We start from the raw sequence: 20443 nt of genomic DNA, 5'->3' as shown, positions 1-20443 counted from the left end.
TTCCAAATATGGTATTGGGGAGCCAATTCCATTCATCCTGGGGGTTCCACCATGGACCCGCAGTACTGCCAAACCAGCTCTCTGAGGCTTGCACTGCAGCTTCAGCTGCTGCCACCTCACAGACAAGGTTATGCCCTCCTGGGGTCTGAGCAGCCCAGTCCCAGGAAGGCAGAACAAAGCATTTCCTCTGAGAGCAGGGTGTTACACCCTCTCCCTTTGGAAATAGGTGTTACAGGCTGGCGAGGGGTAGCCTCCCCCAGCCTCTGGAAATGCTTTGAAGGGCACAGATGGTGCCCTCCATGCATAAGCCAGTCTACACTGGTTCAGGGACCCCTTGTCCCCTGACCTGGTGCGAAACTGGACAAATGAAAGGGAGTGACCACTCCCTTGTCCATCACCACCCTAGGTATGGAGGCCAGAGCTCCTCCAGTGTGTCCCAGACTTCAGCCATCTTGCTTTGCAAGGTGAGGGGGCACTCCGGAGGGCTCTGAGTGGCCAGCAGGTGACATCAGAGGCCCCTCCTGATAGGTCCTTACCTGATAAGGTAGCCAATCCCCCTCTCAGAGCTATTTAGGGTCTCTCCTGTGGGTTCTCTTCAGATTCTGCTTGCAAGTTTCCTTCAGGAATCCTCTGCAACTACTACTTCATCCTCTGACCTCGGATCAACTGCAGACTGCTCCAGGAACTGCTGTAACAGCAACAAAGTATCTACAAGGGATACTTTTTTTCTGCAACTTCAGCTCCAGTCATTAACTGCAACAGTTTCCATGCCTGACACACCTATTTGCAAAAAGAGAGGGTGTAATACCCTGCTCTCAGAGGAAATGCTTTGTTCTGCCTTCCTGGGACTGGTCTACCCAGACCCCAGGAGGGTAGAACCCTGTCTGTGAGGTGGCAGCATCTGTAGCTGCAGTGCAAGCCTCAGAGAGCTGGTTTGGCTGTACTGGGGGTCCATAGTGGAGCCCCCAAGATGCATGGAATTGCATCACCAATACCAGATTTGGAATGGGGGACAATTCCATGATCATAAGCATGTTACATGGCCATATTCTGAATTGCCATTGTGAAGCTACATATAGGAATTTACCTATATGTAGTGCACATGTGTAATGGTGTCCCCACACTCACAGATTCTGGGAAAATGGCTCTGAACCTAGTGCAAGGGTGCCCTCACACTTAGTTACTTTGCACCTAACCTTCAGCAAGTGACGGTTAGACATATAGGTGACTTATAAATTACTTAAGTGCAGTGAAAATGGCTGTGAAATAATGTGTGTGTTATTTCACGCAGGCTGCAATGGCAGGCCTGTGCAAGGGTTTGTCTGAGCTCCTTATGGGTGACAAAAGAAATGCTGCAGCCCATATGGATTTCCTGGAACCCCAATGCCCTAGGTACTAAGGTACCATATACTAGGGACTTATAAGGGGGGTGCAGTCTGCCAATTGAAATTGGTAAATGAAGTCACTAGCCTACAGTGACAAATTTAAAGGCAGAGAGAGATAAGCACTGAGATTCTGGTTAGTAGAGCCTCAGTGACACAGTTAAGCACTATACAGACACACACATTAAGCCATAAACTATAAGCACTGGGGTCCTGACCAGCAGGATCCCAATGAGACAGGCAAAAACATACTGACATACAGGTGAAAATGGGGGTAACATGCCAAGCAAGATGGTACTTTCCTACAGTAGGGCGTCCTTCATGATAGAGTGAGTCCCTTAGGATCCCCTAAGGATGTCAGAGTGCCCTTCCCCTCTACCTCAAAATACTTCCACAGACCCGCCCCTCCGCCCAATGTGCTTCAGGGACAATGTTCATGTGGAGAGTTGACTCATACCCCGTAAACCACAGATAGATGTCATCCTCCCTCTTGTAATCGTTTACTAAGTCTTCTGGAATGTGTATCCTCCTTTCAGGCTGCTGCTACCATCTGTGCTGGACTGGCTCCTTTGGTCCAGCTCCCTCAAACTTAATTCACAAGCGAAATGCATCTTTTTCTCTTCCATGGCCAACATTCTCTCTTCCATCTCCATTTTAAGTTTCTCTAACTCCAGCTGATGCACCCTCCCTGCTTGTCTGTCCTGCAACTCCCCAGGGGTCAGACTTTAGGAAGAAACCCTACTGCCTACCCAGGCAACCCTCCCCCAGGCATAACAGGATTACCCAACATCACATTATGAATACTCTGCACCTCCTCATCCTCATTCTCCTACTCTGTGTGCCACCCAGCCTCCTTGGCTGCCACCCAGGCCCTCAGTGCCTTTTGCAACTTTTTCTTCCTAGCGGAGTTCTTGATTTTGCAGGCAAGATCCTTACAAAATTGCTTAAGTTGAGCCACTGTGTACTCCTCCAGCTTCTGAAACTCAAACACAGCTTTTGTAGCCAAAGATGGTGCATCCTCAGTTTGAGAGATGCATGTGAGGTTCAACACAAATACAAGAGTTCCAAAAAGAAAGAGGGGCATATTTATACTCCGCCTGCGCCAAATGTGCACATTTGGCGCGAAACTTGCCCCATTTTTAAACTTTGACGCCCGGGCCTGCAGACATCAAAATCCCGCCGTGTGCGTAATTTTCTGGATGCCGGAAACCGCCTTGCGTTAATCATATGCAAGGTAAGCGTTCCCGTCCCAAAAATTACTTAAACGGCCGTGCGTCGAATTTATGCTTCCGGGCAATAATGCTGCACGGCCGGGAGGCGGAATATGACGCACAGCCCGATTTGCGTAGAAAATTAATGCCTGGATCAGGGCAGGCATTACAATGGGGCAAATACACCTTTATTTAATCAGAACACACAGAAGCAACAGCAGAGCAGCAAAAGGGAGACATGGAGGTGCTACTCATACAACGTGCACGAAGACGCAGAGCCCAGCAACAACAACAGCAGCTACCACAACACCAGCAGTGACCCCAAAGGCAGCGCGGAAGGCAGGAGAGGATATTCCGCACCAGAATAACCCTTTGTGGCCTCAGGGAACATTACATCATCCAGAGGTGCAGGTTGAACTGGCAGGCCATTCAGCAGCTGCTGCGCAACAGAGAGCCACAGTTGGCACCCACCTTGCTAACACCCCGCTCCATCCCAACAGAAACCAAGCTGCTAGCTGTACTTCACATGTTGGCGAGTGGCTCCTTTCAAAGCACTGGCACCCTGGTTGCCGGAATATCACAGCCATCATTTTCTGGCTTCTTGCACAAAGTACCAGATGCCATCATTGAACTCACACCCGCCACATCTGCTTCCCAAACACACTGCAGAAGCAGCAGGAGACAAAACAGGGGTTTTACCTCATTAATGGATTCCCACACGTCCTTGGTGCCATCGACTGCACACATGTGCGCCTTGTGCCACCTGCTGCAACTAAACACCTCTACCGCAACATGAAGCACACACACTCCATCAATGTGCAGGCCATTGTGGATCACCAAGGACTGATGACCAACATCGTGGCAAAGTATCCTGGGAGTGTACATGAATCATTCATCTTCCGTCACTCTACCATCAATCAACACTTCCAGGATGGACAATATGGCAATGGACTACTTGTTGGTAAGTACAAAAACCTACTTGTATACATACTGCACAGCAACCCTCTAGGACACACAACACATACCTCACGACAGCAACATGTGGACAGGAACATACAGAGGTCATGACATCGTTAGCCATGTTTGATAGGTCTGCAGTGAACCTGTCACACATCTGAAATTAGTGTACAGTCAAATGTTAAGACGTCAATGATCACAACGTATGGAGAGGTTTGGCTAATTGTCACCTTGCAAAATGTAAGCGTCTCAATGATGTTTAAATTAATCCATTGCATAAATCTAAAGGTATGGGATGTCCAGGGTATATAGATGCTAACGTGTTACCTCTACTGTCAAAATGAATATGTGTATGGAACTATCATCTCACCCCCAGTAAAGACACAGGGACACCTGTATCACAAGTCACAATGCTAGGGAGTGCACACTGTACTGCAAATACCCAAACATACTGCTGACAACCGGTCAACAGGCAAACACTTGTTCAGCCAAGGAAACAACACAATGCAGATGGTACATCCTACAAGCCTAGGAAGGAACACAATAACACAAAAGAGTCATAGACAACACAAGACAACTACTACCATGCAAGGTGATATTAATGGGGCAAGCTACATCAACATGATCCCATTCATTTTCTTTTTCAGCTGATCAGGGGTATGGGATCCAGCCATGGATTATTACACCATTTGGCAACCCAAGCACTGCAGCAGAGCGTACCTACAATGAGGCACATAGGAGGACACGCACCATAGTCAAGAGGACCTTCGGCATCGTCAAGTGGAGATTCAGGTGCCTCGACCTCACTGGTGGCAGCCTCCTATATTCCGCAGAAATGGTCTGTAAGATCATTCTAACATGTGCCATCCTGCACAACATTTGCATACGAAGGAACATTCCCCTCTTAGAACCAGAGCCACAAATGCCTGAAGAGGAGGATGCTGGCCTGCAACATGAGGGGGAACAACAAAACACAGCTGCTGGATTGCGTAGGCGCCAACATATTGTGATTTTTTTTTTAAAACAACTCACTATCACCACTGTATTAACTAATGTAAATAAACACCGATAATAATCACCATATCATGGTATGGCTAATCATTTGTGCTCACCTTTATATCTAACTATCAGAATAAGAGTGTAGCCTCATGGAGCATTGCTGATATACCGATCATGACACAGAAATTTCCTGAGAAATTGTGATGCGTATTTTACAACAGTCACATACACACACACTGTAAATGACATATACCCTGTACATTTCACCTTTGAAGGGCAATAGCAGAGGACCACACCTATTTCACACGTACATGTTGGCAACATGGTTCATCGCAGCATATGGCACACAACTAAGACACCATCAGTCTAAAAGGGAAAAAAATGCCTCATACATGAGGCAGTGGATGTGCTACTGCATTGGTAACAGGAATGAATGTCCAGACCCTTGACAGCAGTAGGTCGAACAGCACCTATCTTTGCAAGGACAATCTGTGACTAGAGTTCCCTAGAAGCAGAACATAGGCCGCACAAGTGCCATACCTATGACAAGCATTGCGCACATGACATTTCATGTACATGTCAGCCCATTTCCTAACTCCTGACACACCCATGCTCCCGGTCTCAACACACCTGTCTGAAGAGGTCCCTGGAATGGTAATATGTGTACCCCGACATTCCCTCCTCTACACACACAGACTAACAACAGTAATCCAGTGTGCTACACCATTTCCTATGGGATGCCATTGTCATAGTACATCTGACTGCATGGACTTCAGGTCAATTAATACACTGGCTTGTAGTTTCTAAACCCTGTTATCACCCTGTTATCACCCGTAGATTGCTTCCTGTGTGAAAGGTACTGTTGGCCATTTGAACTCGAATCTCACCTACAGGACTTGTGAGAAACTGGTGCAGCACACACCTGTGATCACCTCCATGCACACCACCCATTTGAACATGCACTGCCCCTGCTGATGCTTGGAACAGCATAGAAGTTGCCATTTTGTCAAATACACTGTTATGCATTGCTAGTAATTAAGCCGTGTAACACAGCCCTTGGGTTTATGTGTCACCTTCAAAAACACAGGACAAACACAGTTTGCCATGTCAACTGTCTTGTTCTTCCTCCGACCAGTCTTAGTCAGACCACTGAGTATGTACCTTGTGAAATTGCTGGATCCTGATTGACCCTGCATCCTGTCAGCCTGACTGGCACCTGTCTGTGCGTTACACTAAAGGTTCCTTGTGGCTACATATGTACCACACTTGCGTTACCAAACCTCACATTCCTCAGGGGGTATTTTGTCATGTGCTTCCTCAATGCATACCCAAATACATTGTATAGCATCATCTGCTTTTTAATTGTACCATATTAGGAAAATTGTCTTTGAATACCAAAATCATGGCCTATCCCTTGTCTTGGTCTCATGTATGCATGAACGACAAAGTGTGACAGTGTACCATGGCTGTATGCAGGGATTGGGTATGGTGCCTCCAGCAGAACCAGCTACCTCTGATAATGTGCATGAAAAGTCCACAAATGTTAGGACCCTGACAGTTCACACGCTGAATCACTTTGCTCACAACATATTGATGGGCTGTGCGTGCTGAATAGCTGCAAGATTAATCAACACAGAGGCTATGATGTTCCCAGATGCAGTCGGAACTTTACAGGCCAACCTGTGTACAAATGTTGTAATGACACCTGCCGGAACATGACTCCTGAGATATGATCTCACTCAGCACACCAAGGTTGCCCTGTTGACAAATGGCAAAATGACCCAAACCCAGTTACTGCCCTGAAATTTTGACGCATACGCGTCAAAAAATGACGCACAAGCATCAAAATAATTACACTTCTGCCCGAAAAACGATGCATTATGCCCTTAAAATTGGTTAAGTGTTAGACTATTTCTAAATATATGGATGCGGCCTAATTTTTACTACTGTGTGTCGAAAAAAATGACGCACATACTGTATGCGTCAAAAAATTATGACGCATAGCGATAAAAACCGCTGCCATTTTATGCAGGAAGTGATGTAATGGGATATCCTGTTTACAGATTATGTACAGTGGGGGTACTTTCACTTTGCAGTCTGTGATTCTTCTAGACTGTGTGGCTGTGTTCTGAGTTTTATCCAGTGAAATTGTGCTTTTGTCTCCAGTGTGCTCCATTACTTGTTAGTTTGTGATTTAAAATTGTTGTTGTATACTGTCTGAGTATTTATTGTGTACTTTCCCCCTTTTCTACTTTGTTCTTCTTTATCCCCTATTCCCCTTTTTCGGTGCTAAGATGTTGGGTAGGCCACGTCTTGGCAAGATGGGTGAGGAGGAGCTTTGGGGGTTCATATGGCTGGTGTGTCATTTCCTCCCACTTATGATTGAGGCAGGGGGGCAGGTGATACAGGGGTATCACACTGAGGCACGTAGAATCCAGTGGGAAAGGTCCTGCATCACTTGCAACGTGGGTATCGGAGCCAGAGGAAGGACCACCAGCTGAAGCACAGCTGGGCTGACCTCATCTCCAGGGAGCAAGATCTGCTGGACCACCTGGGAATTGTGATTGGTGGCCCTGTTAGTGAGTACAAATCATGTAAATGTGCACGATTAAAAGCTCTGTAGTGACATCAGATGATTTGTACAATATCTGCCGTCTATGTTGATGAGTGTGTGGAATGCTTTGGAAACATACAGGGTCATTGATGGACTATGTGAAGGACTACAATTGCTAGCTGTGAGGAAGCAAGTGCTCTGCAAACTTACTGAATAATTATGCTTAATGTAAGTTGATGCCGTCTTTGTGTCAGACAGCAACACAAATTAGGATCCAATCATGTATATATAGGTCACATTTGCCAGTGAGGTATAGATTTTCCAAAACATTACCGACCTTTGTTGATGCAATAGCTAGACTGACTTTAGAAACACTACATGATGCAGAAAATGAGTGCAGGCTTCACGTCAATTGTTGATAGCAATGTGGCCCAGACATATGTCTCATGTGTGTCTGGTGAGTGTGTAAGGAAAGTGTTCACGGAAGTTCTATGAATGTTAGGGATTATTGTGGTCCTTCTTCATTTTGGATACATGTCAGCTCTGGATTTGAATACATAGGGAAAAAGTGCAAGGTGCCTTCAGCTAACATCTTACACTGGTATTTGGTGTTTTTTGTTCCACCTTTCGTTTAGGGATGGCAGGCCAAAGGTATGCACATGGGTTCATATATCTATGGTTGGTGCAACTCATCATAGCTGGCCCACATCAAATGAAGAAACTGTAACAACGTGAGGGCTTAAAAATGTCCCTGCCCCTCTGTACATTGTACCTATGTGTCATACATTTGTCATGGCCACAATGGTTGTTTGACTGGTAATGCACTCCTCAAGGAAACTGGCTTTGGATGTCTCTCTTGGATGCACATGATGAGACGAATACACTCCATTATTATGTCTGCTCACTAATGAAGGAGCATGTTTGTCACCACATTATAGTTAGAGCCACTGTATGTGTGCAGATATGAGTGTAAATTTCACAGGAGACACATGGGGCCTGATTATGACCCTGGCGGACGGCGGAGGCCGTCCGCCAAGGTACCGCCGCTGAATGACCGCACCGCGGTCAAAAGACCGCGGCGGCCATTTAGACATTTCCTCTGGGCCGGCGGGCGCTCTCCAAAAGAGCGCCCGCCGGCCCAGAGGAAATGCCCCTGCAACGAGGACGCCGGCTCAGAATTGAGCCGGCGGAGTTGCAGGGGTGCGACGGGTGCAGTTGCACCCGTCCCGTATTTCAGTGTCTGCTTAGCAGACACTGAAATACTTTGCGGGGCCCTCTTACGGGGGCCCCTGCCGTGCCCATGCCATTGGCATGGGCACAGCAGGGGCCCCCAGGGGCCCCGCGGCACCCCCTACCGCCATCCTGTTCCTGGCGGGCGAACCGCCAGGAACAGGATGGCGGTAGGGGGTGTCAGAATCCCCCATGGCGGCGCAGCAAGCTGCGCCGCCATGGGGGATTCTAAGGGCAGCAGTAAACCGGCGGGAGACCGCCGGTTTGCCTCTTCTGACCGCGGCCGAACCGCCGCGGTCAGAATGCCCTGCGGGGCACCGCCGGCCTGTCGGCGGTGCTCCCGCCGACCCTGGCCCCGGCGGTCTTAGACCGCCGGGGTCAGAATGACCCCCATGGTATGTAAAAGTTAGCTGTGCTATATCAAATGCAATATCATCATTTCTGAGTGGATTTACTTACTTATGTCATCTTCCACATAGTTTTTGTCTTTGGAATTGTTGGTCAGTGCACAGAATTTGAGCACATTTCTTCCTTCCATCCTACACTGTGGGCGAGGTGGCTTCATTCGAGGACCCCGACAACTCCAGTAAGTGTTTATATCTCTGTTATGTGTTGTGTTTGCTGGTGATGTGTGATGGACTCCTGTGTGTTGAACAAATAGCAAGGTGTGATGCGCTGGCCCATCATTTGTCTTGTTCCATGAGTGGGATTTCATTTTCTCAGCATTTTGGAGTTTGCCAATGCTTATCCTGTTGTCTTATTTAGGGATTCTAGGTTAGTCCTGTAATGTGAATTGGGTTGAGTCATGTGGATAACAATTGTATCAACAAGAGTTGCTCTGAACCTAATCTCAGATTTAGTCAGCCTGTCAGACCCACATTCTCCCAGAATGGGGCTGCAAAATGCTTACCCACAGACTTCTGCTTCCCTATTCACTAATGTACTTATGAAACTGTAGGTTGAACTTCCTAGCAGCATGTAGCTCCACATAGTGTGCTACGAGTATGTGGCACTTGAGTGCAATGGCCTAGGTGTGTATGCAAATCATGGCCAGGGGTGTTCTTGCAACTCTGTGTTAGTTGTAAGTCATGGCTTACTGGAAGTATATGATGTGGACAAAGGTCTGCATTGCAAGACATTTGTGGCGCTGGGATTGGTCAAAGGTTTGCTGTCTCCTATTTGTAGATACACCTTACCTGTGGTGTGTGTGTTGAGTCAAACACATGTCCAGCTTTCCTAGGCTTCCTGGGTGTCCATGTTGTTTGAAATTGTTAGTTGTTTCTCCACCCCCCCACCTTCAAACACAGGCATGGGTTTGTGAATAGTGCACCTAGGACTGATGATACAAGTATGTTACACAGACATGTAAATCAGTGAATCTTTGGTCTGAACCTAGTATACACACTCATGTTTAGCACATGAGTACTATACTAGCAAGTCCATTTACAACTTGCAGATGATGTGGCCCTAGATTTCCATCCCGTACACTGACATTTGTAGCCCTGGCATTGGCGGAGGATGTGCAGCATGATTGTTAGCTGACAACTGGCAGAACTCTGATCATGCCAGTTGTTACCCATCTTGTAGGGTTTGGATGTGCTATGTGTGATACGACCTTTGTAAGATGGCCTGCCATGTACTTCCTCCGGGACATTCAATGATCTGTATGATGATAGGAGCTGTTACAAAAACAGTAGATGTACTGTCTGATTTACTTCTTGTGCCATTTCACACAGTGCAGTTCCTAATGTAAGTTTTTTTAATTTGTCTTCACAGCTGCTAATATGACACCCATCCAGGTCCATGAATTCCAGAGGCGGGCAATGCGGTACCAGCATATCCTGCTGGTAGAGTCAGGGTAAAGAAGGATGGCCCGAATATACAGGACCGAACGGGCCTCCGGAGCCTGGAGGGCTTTCCCACAGGGTGGCCCTTCTTTGCCCACCACAGCCACCACCAGCACTACCACCACTACCACCCAGGTGGTACCACCTCAGCTGGGACCGTTGTGCCAACAAGTGCTCCAGGCCCTAGCAGTGGACCACCTTCAGGGCAGCCTGCAGGCATTGACCATACACGGCCCCACACGTCCTCAGCTGGTACCCAGACCACCCCAGCTGCAACAATTGACCCTGCTGCTTTTGTGGACATGCAGCGCAAAATGGACCGTGTCCTCAAGCAAATGAGTCACCTGCGGCGGTATGTTCGCCATGTCAACAGGAGTGTGCGGTCCATTAAGCAGACCCTCCGGAGGGCCAACCTCTAGACTTTGTTGATGGACATGATTCCCTCCCCTCCCTTCTCTTTCCTTATTCTTATACTTTGTGGGCTTAGGGGGCTTAGGGGGCTTAGTGTTAGGTTAGTATAGGCTGTTAGTTTTACTTTTTTCTTTTTGAGTGTGTGGGTGGTTGGGTGGGGTGCTATGTTGGGGTTCTTGTGTGTTTAGGGAAAAATATATATATAAAAATTATTTAAAAAAAATACAAACAAAAATATATATTTGTTTAGGATAGGATAGTATGTGTTTAGGTTAGTATCTGTTGTCCTCCATGTGTCCCGTCTCATAACGGGGGTCGGGGGTTGATGTTTAGAACGTTTCGTTACATGTGATAAGTAAGTTTGGCTTAGGCTAGTTAGGGACAGTTGTGGGTAATGAGTAGTTAGGGTAGATTAGGGTAGGTAAGACTTTTCACCAAGTTTTCTCTTCTGTTATTACCGTTTAATAAATATGTAGTGAACCCTTTACAGTATGTGTGAAATGCTTGTAGATCAGGACCTTGGCATAAGTGTACATGAATTTTATTGTATCACATTTGTGTCCTATGCTACGAACAAATCCCAACTGAGCTGTAAGATTGGCAGCTACCCAAGAGCTACCTTGCAAAGATTCGACCATTCATTGCAACCACCAATCACAGTTACCATGGATCCCAACATGTTTTTTTTCATTAAGTATGTTTTCAATGTCACATACAGTGCTTCCAGATTTATGAGTGGGGACATTGTGTTATGTCTGACTGAAGTGTGATGTTCAAGGAAACCCTTATTAGCTGAGTGGTGGTAAGCACTCTTGTAGTATCGTGTTCATGACTCACAGAGATCATTTGTGACACTGTTCAGCATGATTACTTATTTGGATGTAAACTCAGACACCTTCATTCATGCAGTTTGTTGACTGTTTGCTTAGATTTGTGGGCAATGTTATATGTGTTAGTATTGCATGGTGGCAACATTTTGCTGCCACTATTTAATGGCTTGGATATCCCTTGAGGAAGCATTATTCTGTCCAACACAGCATTATGGTGTATGGTTTCTCTTTTCATCAGATATTACCCTCAGGAAGGGCAGAGTCTGGTGCAATCCAGGCCACTGTGCATAGTTACCAGACTACATAATTTCAGGACAGTTGTATTGACAAACTATGTAATTTGACATGAGGCAAATTTCAGTGATCTACTGCATGGTTGATGTGGCACATTACACAGAGACAAAGTGGTTGTGTAAGTGTTATTTATTGAAAAGTGCTGTAGTGCTATATGTACATTGCCCATGATTATGAGTCCATTATAGTGACATCTTCCATTGTGATCCTACACAAGTGCTAAAGGAAAATGCATTTGACATGCTGGGGTAATGTGTCAGACAGTGCAGAGGGACAGGATTTGCCAATGAGTAAGTGAGAGACAAGCACTGGGAAGGCTGACAAGATATACAGTGGTTTGCAGAACAATCATTGAGTACAGTTGCTGTAAGACTGGCATGTTACAAAGCGCTGGACCTTGGTAATAGTGTGTTGTCTCCTCTGTCCTTGGTGGTGGTGGTTGTGAAGGGGCAACCCACACCTCAGTGTTAGAAGACGTGGAGTCAGACATCCCGGTCACTGCTACCTGTGAAGATCTTAAGGGCAGTAATGCTGCAAGGAGGATCTTCTGGTTCTTGAGATAGCAGCCACATCACAATGGTAGGCAGTCAAATCGGCCCTGAGGGGTTCAATGTTGCATTCGTGCATGTGTTGACAGGATTGCCGTTGTAGGTGTTGGGTCAACTGTATTACAGCTGTTCTGATTTCCTTCAGCCTTTTTTCAAGTTCCTGCAAGATAGTTGTTCGCCCTTGCATAGCTGCTGCCTGTTCTTCAGTTGACATCATGCACGAACGCACCCCCTCTAGGCTGTCTGCCATAGTTTGCATCCCCATCCGCACCTCCTTTGCCAGCTCCCGCTGTACTCCGACTACAGTTCTCTCAAAGCTGGTGCCTGTGTCATCTGAGTCCTCAGCTGTATTGGAGCTGGCAGGTCTTACAATTGGTGTTGTGGGTGGGTCCTCTGTGATGGCTGCTTGTTCTGAGCTCCTCCTTGTGACAGAAGGTGGGGTCTGGAGGTTTCCAAGGACATCTTGGAGGGTCTGGTGGCTGATGTTTGTCAGCTCGTCATCCATGTCATCAGGTAGTCCTGGACAGGCATATCCGCAGGAGATCCATCGTCCTCTGCAATGAAATAGGGTACAATTAGTATGTCTGTGTTGTGGCATTGGTGATGTGACATGCCTGCCTTGTGATGATTTCACATTGTGATATTGTTTCCTGTTCATTGCTCCAGTCTTTCAGATGGGCATTCTCCCAGGCCTATGCCCCACCTGCATGTCACATGTATTGTGGTAAGTTATTAGACTTGTCGGCATCATCTCCTCTAGTGTTGTTTTAGGCCAAATACTGATTTGCCACCTTGTCCTACTCAACCCTCCGTCTACATCCATTCTAATGGTGAGGTCTTTCACTGGCTGTGGGTGCTCTGATGGCACTAGCAGCACACTTAACAATCTGGACCTGCCCCAGTCTCTGATCTTTCACATCCACTTATATGTAGTTGAAATGTAGCGTATCCTATGCATTACATTGTTATGGCATGATATGGATGTTAGCATTGGTAATGTGTACAGCTGATGTTGGGGATTGTGTGGAGATTGGATTGCCCTGATAGTCGTAGCAGTTTCCTATTTCCTCCTCTGACTGTGCAGGTGTATGTCAGTGACCAGTTACATGTGTCCTCCCCCTCAATGCTGTTGGCTGAGCAGTATTTCATTTGGGATGTTGCATCATGACCCAGCCACAGGATGGACCCTGGCATATGCAGCATGGGTGTGACCTTAGTGCTGTGTAGCTCCTAATGTTGATGACATTGGCTGATGTTTGCGGCAACTATGGGCATTCACATTTGACAGGACTGGAACATTTGTCTTGTTTCAGGGGATTGTTAAAGTTGTCATCCTCAGCCCACTAATTTAGGTGTGTATGATCCATGGGGACGTTACTGCCATTGGCTACTTGAGCTGCACACAGAGCGGAGGTGGTAGTGGCAACTGTTGTCACTGTTGCATTCCTGTTGTCGGTATGGCTAGAGGTTGTTAATTGGGCCCTAGTTAATGTATGGGGTATAGTGGCTGACGTGTGATGGGATGTCAGTTTGACGTTGTGCACTTCCCTCCTGGCGTAGCTTTAACTTTGCTACATCATTGGCATGGCAGCATACCCCTATGGGACTGTTGTTGGTGTTGTGTTGTGGTGTGCCCCAGCTTCTCTCTGTACAGGCCATGCCCCCATGCCATACCCCTTTACCCATGCCACTCCATGTATATCATGGCTTCCATACATTTTGTGGTCGGTATCCCCCACCCCTGCTTACAGTTAACATTAGTGCATTTTAATTCCTCATGCGACTTACCCTGCATGTGTGTTGTCTCCTGATAGTCTGCGCTGTCCTGTCCTTGAATCCCTGTGACGATCTGCTCAGGGATGACGGCTGCGACCATCTCCTCCATGTGGTCCACAGCCTCTCGGTGTGCTGGACTCCCACTTCCAGCCTGCAGTGCAGCCTTCCTGTTCCTGTCCATCTTTTCCTTGGTCCTGCGCTTGCAGTCATGCCAGCGTTTCTTGCACTCGATTACTGTTCTGCGTACTTCAGCCACACTGTTAATCTTGTCAACAATTTGTTGCCATATTGTCTCTCTCCTACTGATTGGCAACTTTGAGGTGACAAATAGTTGGTGCTGGTGTTCCGTCACCTCTTTAACAAGAATTTCCTGTTCCTCTACACTGAAGCAACACTTTCTTTTCTTCTTCAAACTGTCCTGGGTCTTGTGTGGGTCCTCCTGGCTGGTTCCTGGTCTGTTGTCATCTTCCTGGGGTCTGTACAGGCATCTGGGATCCATTTTGGCTCTCCTCTGCTGAAATGGCTGTGTTTGCAGGAAATTTTGACGCTATTGCGTCAAAAAACACCGCATATCCGGTTTGCGCTGTAGTAAATCAACCCACAGTCATTTCTGCCGAGTTAACGTCGTTTTGGTTTACGACTTGACGCTGCGGTGTGTGCAAAAAAATATGACTTACACCTGTGGTTTGCGCCGCCGGGGCATCAAAGTATACATTTGTGGCCTGCACGGTGCACCGAAATGGCATTAGGCAGCGGTAATATTTTTGAGGCAAAACTGCGCCGGTGCAGTTTTGCGTCAAAAAGTATAAATATGGCCCAGAGTTCACAAGAAAAAACAAAAAAAAAGGAAGCAGAAAAAAATACAAAAAGAGAAGAAAAAAACCTAGTAGAATGTGTTCACGTAATGGTCTGCACTGAAAACAGTAGTGTACACTTAGGCCCTCATTTTAACCTCGGCGGTCTTTTTTCCAGAGCACCGAGGTTACTCCGGGCCGAAGACCGCCAGTGGTGGCGGTCTTCCGCCAACTGTATCATGACTGCTGGCAGCCCTCCGCCCTTTTTCGGACGGAGAGCCACCAACAGCCATACTGGCAGTCGGCGGTGAAGTGGAGGCTGCTCCACCGCCACGTCATTAGAACACCGCGCACTGAATTACGTCCCAGGATTTGGCGTGCCGGTGTTCTGGTGACAGGGTGCTGGCGGCGGAGCAGCCCCCATGGATCCCGTTCCCTCCTGGAGGATCACCGGAACAGGTAAGGTGATCGTGTGTTAGAGGAGGGGGTTGGGGGAGGTTTTGTGTGCCTGCATGGGGGTGTGAGTGTGTAGAGGGGTTGTGTGAGTGCGTGTATGCATGCGGGGGTGTATTGTGTGTATGGAAAATGTGACGTATATGTCTGTGTGCATGTATATTGTGCATGTATGTGTGTGTGTATGTGTATGAGTGGTGTGAGCGTGCGTGTAGATTGGTGTGGGGGTGTGTGTGTGGGTGTTACAGTGGGGGTGGGGGGGCAGGGGTGGGGGTGGGGAGGGGGTCCTACCACCTTTGGAGGGTGGTAGGGGGGTCATGGGTGTTGGGGGAGGACTCAGGGGAGGGGGAGGTGGGAGGAGGAGACCCCAATCAGTGCAAGGAAACGAATTCCCTGGCACTGATAGTGCTTACTGCCATGGATTTTGTGGCAGTGGAAAACCCCGCGAAATCCATGGCAGTATGCGGTGTCCTGATACCACCGGCGGTCTAGTGACAGCCGCCGGGCTGGAAAACGAAGTCTCCAGCCCAGCGGTCATTACCACCCTGGCGGTCGATGTGTAAAAGTTGTGGTTTTCTATGATGGTAACCGCCATGGGCGTAATTCAATTTTATTTCCCGCCGGCCTGTTGCCGGTATTGCCGCCGCTTTTAAACCAACCGCCAGGGTTGTAATGAGGGCCAAAATCACTGTATGTCAAGTACAAATACAAGTTCTATCCTCACTGCTGATCACCAATGTTAGAAATGGGGTCCTTGATTGGCAGTCAGTTTGCACTGTGTCCAAGCAAGGACCCCCACTCTAGTCAGGGCAATGAAGATACACACTTAAGATAACCCCTGCTCACTCCCTTGGTAGCTTGGCACAAGGAGCCAGGCTTATTTCAAAGGTAATGTGAAAAGTAGTTGTACCAACAGATACAGTAATATAGTGAAAACACAAACAAATGGACACAACAGCAGTTTAGTAAAATAGCCAGTATTTATCTAAGTCAAACAAGACCAAAAATGACAAAAATCCAACATACACAATTAAAGTTATGAATTTTTAATTTACATAGAGTCTTACTCTAAAAAAAACAATGGATACGTTGATGTTATACAAAGTACCTGGTTTGTATAAAAAATAAAGCCACACGGGTAAGTGTGTGTCAGAAAAGTCAGTGATGCGTGGATTCCTTACTCGCAAGTGAGGCCGTGCATCGTTTCTTCTCTGGTCGGGTAGGCAATGCATAATTTTTCTCTTCCTCAAGAGTATGTTTTGTCAATTTCCGGACGGGCACCTCGGGCCGGGCAGGTTCACATCAATTTTGATGTCCAGTAACGATGTGGGCAACATCTGGCCACATGGTGATGAGGACAGCGCTGCGTGGGGCTTGTGTTAATTTCAGCAGCCGCAAGTGGATGGTGCATCATTTCTCCAGCTGCAATGCAGGTGATGCGTCAATTCCTCAGCTGTGATGCAGGTGGAGCATCGCTTTTACAGTCATGTTGCATCTAATTTTTCCCCACATGGCTCCTGTTCGTGGATTGCCACCTGGGTTACACCAACTTCACCTTTCAATGGCCCAGGGACTGGAGTGGGCAGCACTTGGCAGGTAGGAGTCTCAGCATAGAGTTAAGGTGCTGGCAGAGGAAGTTTTTGATGGCCCTGAGACTTCAAAGCAGGAGGCAAGCTCATTCCAATCCCTTGGAGACACTTCACAAGCAGGAATGTACCACAAAGTCCAGTTTTTGTCCTCTTTCAGGCAGAAGCAGCAAATGCAGGCCAACCCAGCAAAGCACAGGCAAAGAGGTAGTTCTTCTCCTCCATCTCTTCATCTCTTCTCCTTGGCAGAGGTTCCTCTTAAGTCCAGAAGTAATCTAAAAATCTGGGGTTTTGGGTCCACTACTTATACCCCTTCTGCCTTTGGAGTAGACAAACTTCTAAGAAAAGTCTCTGTTGTTCACAAGATCCTTCTTTGACCATGCCTAGTCCCAGACACACATCAGGGGGTTGGAGACCTCATTGTGCGAGGGCACGCACAGCCCATTCAGGTGTAAGTGTCAGATTCTCCCTCCACTCTAGCCCAGATGACCCATCAGGAAATGCAGGGTGCACCCCAACTCCCTTTGTGTCACTGTCTAGTGGAGATTCAAAAACAGCCCAACTGTCAGTCTGACCCAGACAGGGAATACACAAGCAGAGAGAGTCACATAATGGTTTAAGCAAGAAAATGCCCACTTTCTAAAAGTGGCATTTTGTAGGAAATTACCCTCTTTTTTTAATGTTACCCCCAGTTTCTGCCTGATGTCATTGTGTTTTCGACTGTGTCACCGGGATCCTGCTAGCCCGGACCCCTGTGCTTCAGGGTTATAGACTGCTTGTCAGTGTGTTTCACTGTTTTCTAAATTGTCACTGGTGTCCTGCTAATCAGAACTCCAGTGCTCATGCTCTCTCTCTTTCTAAATTTGTCACTATTGTTTATGGCTACATATTTCACTCCAAATTGGCACACTAGACCCCCATTATAATTCCCTAGTTTATGTACATAGGTACCCAGGGCATTGGGGTTCCAGGGAATCCTTATGGGCTGCAGCATTTCTTTTGCCACCCATAAGGAAACCAGACACAGCCTTCTCCAGGACTGCCTTTGCAGCCTGTGTGAAATAGTGCATGCACTATTTCAGAGCCTTTATCACTGCACCAGGTAACTTATAAGTCACCTATATGTCTAACCTTCAGACCCTGAAGGCTAGGTGCATAGTACCTGTGTGTGAGGGCACCCCTGCACTAGCGGTGCCCCCTTGTTGCCCAGGCTCATTTTCCCGTGAGTGCAGGGATGTTATTATAAGTGTGCACTAAAAATAGGTCAATACATATATGTAGCTTCACACTGGTAACTCTGAATATGGCCAAGTAAGGTGTTCAACAACTGGGAATTGCACCCCAATACTGATTCCAGTGTTGGTTGCACAATCAAATGCATTCTTGGGGCTCCACCATGGCCCCCCTGTACTGCCAAAACAGCCTTCTGAGGTTTTCACTGTAGCCCTAGCTGCTGCCACCTCACAGACAGGCTTCTACCCTCCTGGGGCTTGAGCAGCTCAATCCCAGGAAAGCAGAACAATGAATTTCCTTTAGGAGAGGTGTGTTACACCCTCTCCCTTTGGAAATAGGTGTTACAGGCATGGGAAGGGTATCCTCCCAGAGCCTCTGGAAATGCTTTGAAGGGCACTCTGTGCCCTCCTTGCATAATCCAGTCTACACCAGTGCAGGGACCCCCAGTCTCTACTCTGGCACAAACTGGACAAGGGAAAGGGGAGTGTACACTTCCCTGTCCATCACCACCCCAGGGGTGGTGCCCAGAGATCCTCCAGAGTGACCTGGGGTCTGCCATCTTGTTTTCAGGATGGTCAGGGAACTCTGGGAGCATCTGAGTGGCCAGTGCCAGCAGGTCCCATCAGAGACACCTCCTGATAGGTGCTTACCTGGTTAGGTGATCAATTCCGCTCTCATGGCCATTTAGGGTCTCTCCTCTGGGTGTTTCTTCAGATTTAGATTGCAAGATTCCAGCAGGAATCATCTGCATCATTTACTTCATCTTCTACCAATGGATCAACTGCTGACCGCTCCAGGAACTCTACAAAACTGCAATAAAGTAGCTAAGACTACTTCTTTGACATTGTCTCTTCAGCTCCTGCCAGCAACTGCAACAGTTTCCAGGTCGTGCATCCTCTGAGGACTGCCTGTCTTCAGTCTGCACCAGAAGAAGCAACAGAATCTCACGTGAAGTGACGGAGTCACTTCCCTGATTCAGCAGACACCTTTTTGCAGCAATTACTAGTGACGTGGACAACCCTCTCCAGACGACAGGTATGGATCCAGCAACATGGGTGGTGGATGAAAGTGACTCCGGCAATCCCACTGTCCAGTTGTCCAACTTTGGTGGAGGTCAGACCTTGTCTCCCCACACAAGACAGTACCCCTGTGCACCGCATGACTTGCAGTTGCTAAGGCTTTTGTGCGACCTTCCTAGAAGTTCTTTGTTCACAGCACAGCTTAGGCCCCTGGCACTCCATCCTGAGACGCACAGCTTCCTGAGTGGTTCTCCGGTGGTGTGGGAATCCTTTGTGTCATGTTGCTTGGGCCTCCATTTGCACCTCCTTTGTCCCTGTGCTGTGGGACTCCTGTGCATGCTGCCTGGTCTTCTGAGGGCTCTCTGAGTTGCTGAGAGCCCTCTCTGTCTCCCCCTCCTGGGTAGAGACCACCAGCTCCCTCCTGGTCCCGGGCACCACCATTTTCTGCCAACTGTGAGTTTTGCGTGTGCCAAGGCTTGTTGACAGAATCCAATGACGCAAACCAGACTGCACTCATGAATCTGGCATGGGACATCTTCTGCACCAACCAGGAACCCACATCTGTCTCTTTGGTGCAATACTGACCTTGTCTTCTCACCGGTGGTTCCATTTTTGAACCTTCATCAGGGTTAGCAGGGGCTCCTGTTCTCCCTGGACTCTTCACTGCTTCTTGAACTTGGCCTCCTTCTTCCGCAGGTCTACAGGTCCAGGAATCCATTGTTGGTGTCTTACAGTCTCTTCTGGTTCTTGCATTATCTTCTATTACAACTTCTAGTGTGTTTTAGGAAACTCGCTGTGTTTTACTCCTGCTTTCCTGGGCTCTGGGTTGGGGTACATTACTTACTTTTGGTGTTTCCTTACACTCCCAGCACCCCTCTACACACTACACTTGCTAGGTGGGAAACCGACTTTCGCATTCCACTATTGTGGTGTATGGTTTGTGTTCCCCCAGGCCCATTGCAAACTATGGTGATTTTCACTATTTGCACTGTTTTTCTACTGTGTACTTACCTGTTTCTGGTTACTATTGTATATATTGTTTGATTTACTTACCTCCTACAAAGTATTTTTGGCATTCTGTGACTAAAATAAAGTACCTTAATTTTTGTAACACTGAGTATTGTCTTTCATGTGTGTAAGTATTGTGTGATTACAGTGGTATTGCTAGAGCTTTGCATGTCTCCTAGTTCAGCCTTAGCTGCTCTGCCTACAGCTACCTATAGACAGCCTGGCTTTTAGACACTGACTACATTTAACTGATAAGGGATAACTGGATGTGGCATAAGGGGTAAGTACCTTTGGTACCCATTACAAACCAG

This window comes from Pleurodeles waltl, chromosome 8, assembly GCF_031143425.1.
Source record: "Pleurodeles waltl isolate 20211129_DDA chromosome 8, aPleWal1.hap1.20221129, whole genome shotgun sequence".
In the NCBI taxonomy this organism is placed as follows: domain Eukaryota; kingdom Metazoa; phylum Chordata; class Amphibia; order Caudata; family Salamandridae; genus Pleurodeles; species Pleurodeles waltl.
The sequence above is the reverse complement of the archived record's forward strand: the minus strand, read 5'-3'. Positions refer to the sequence as shown.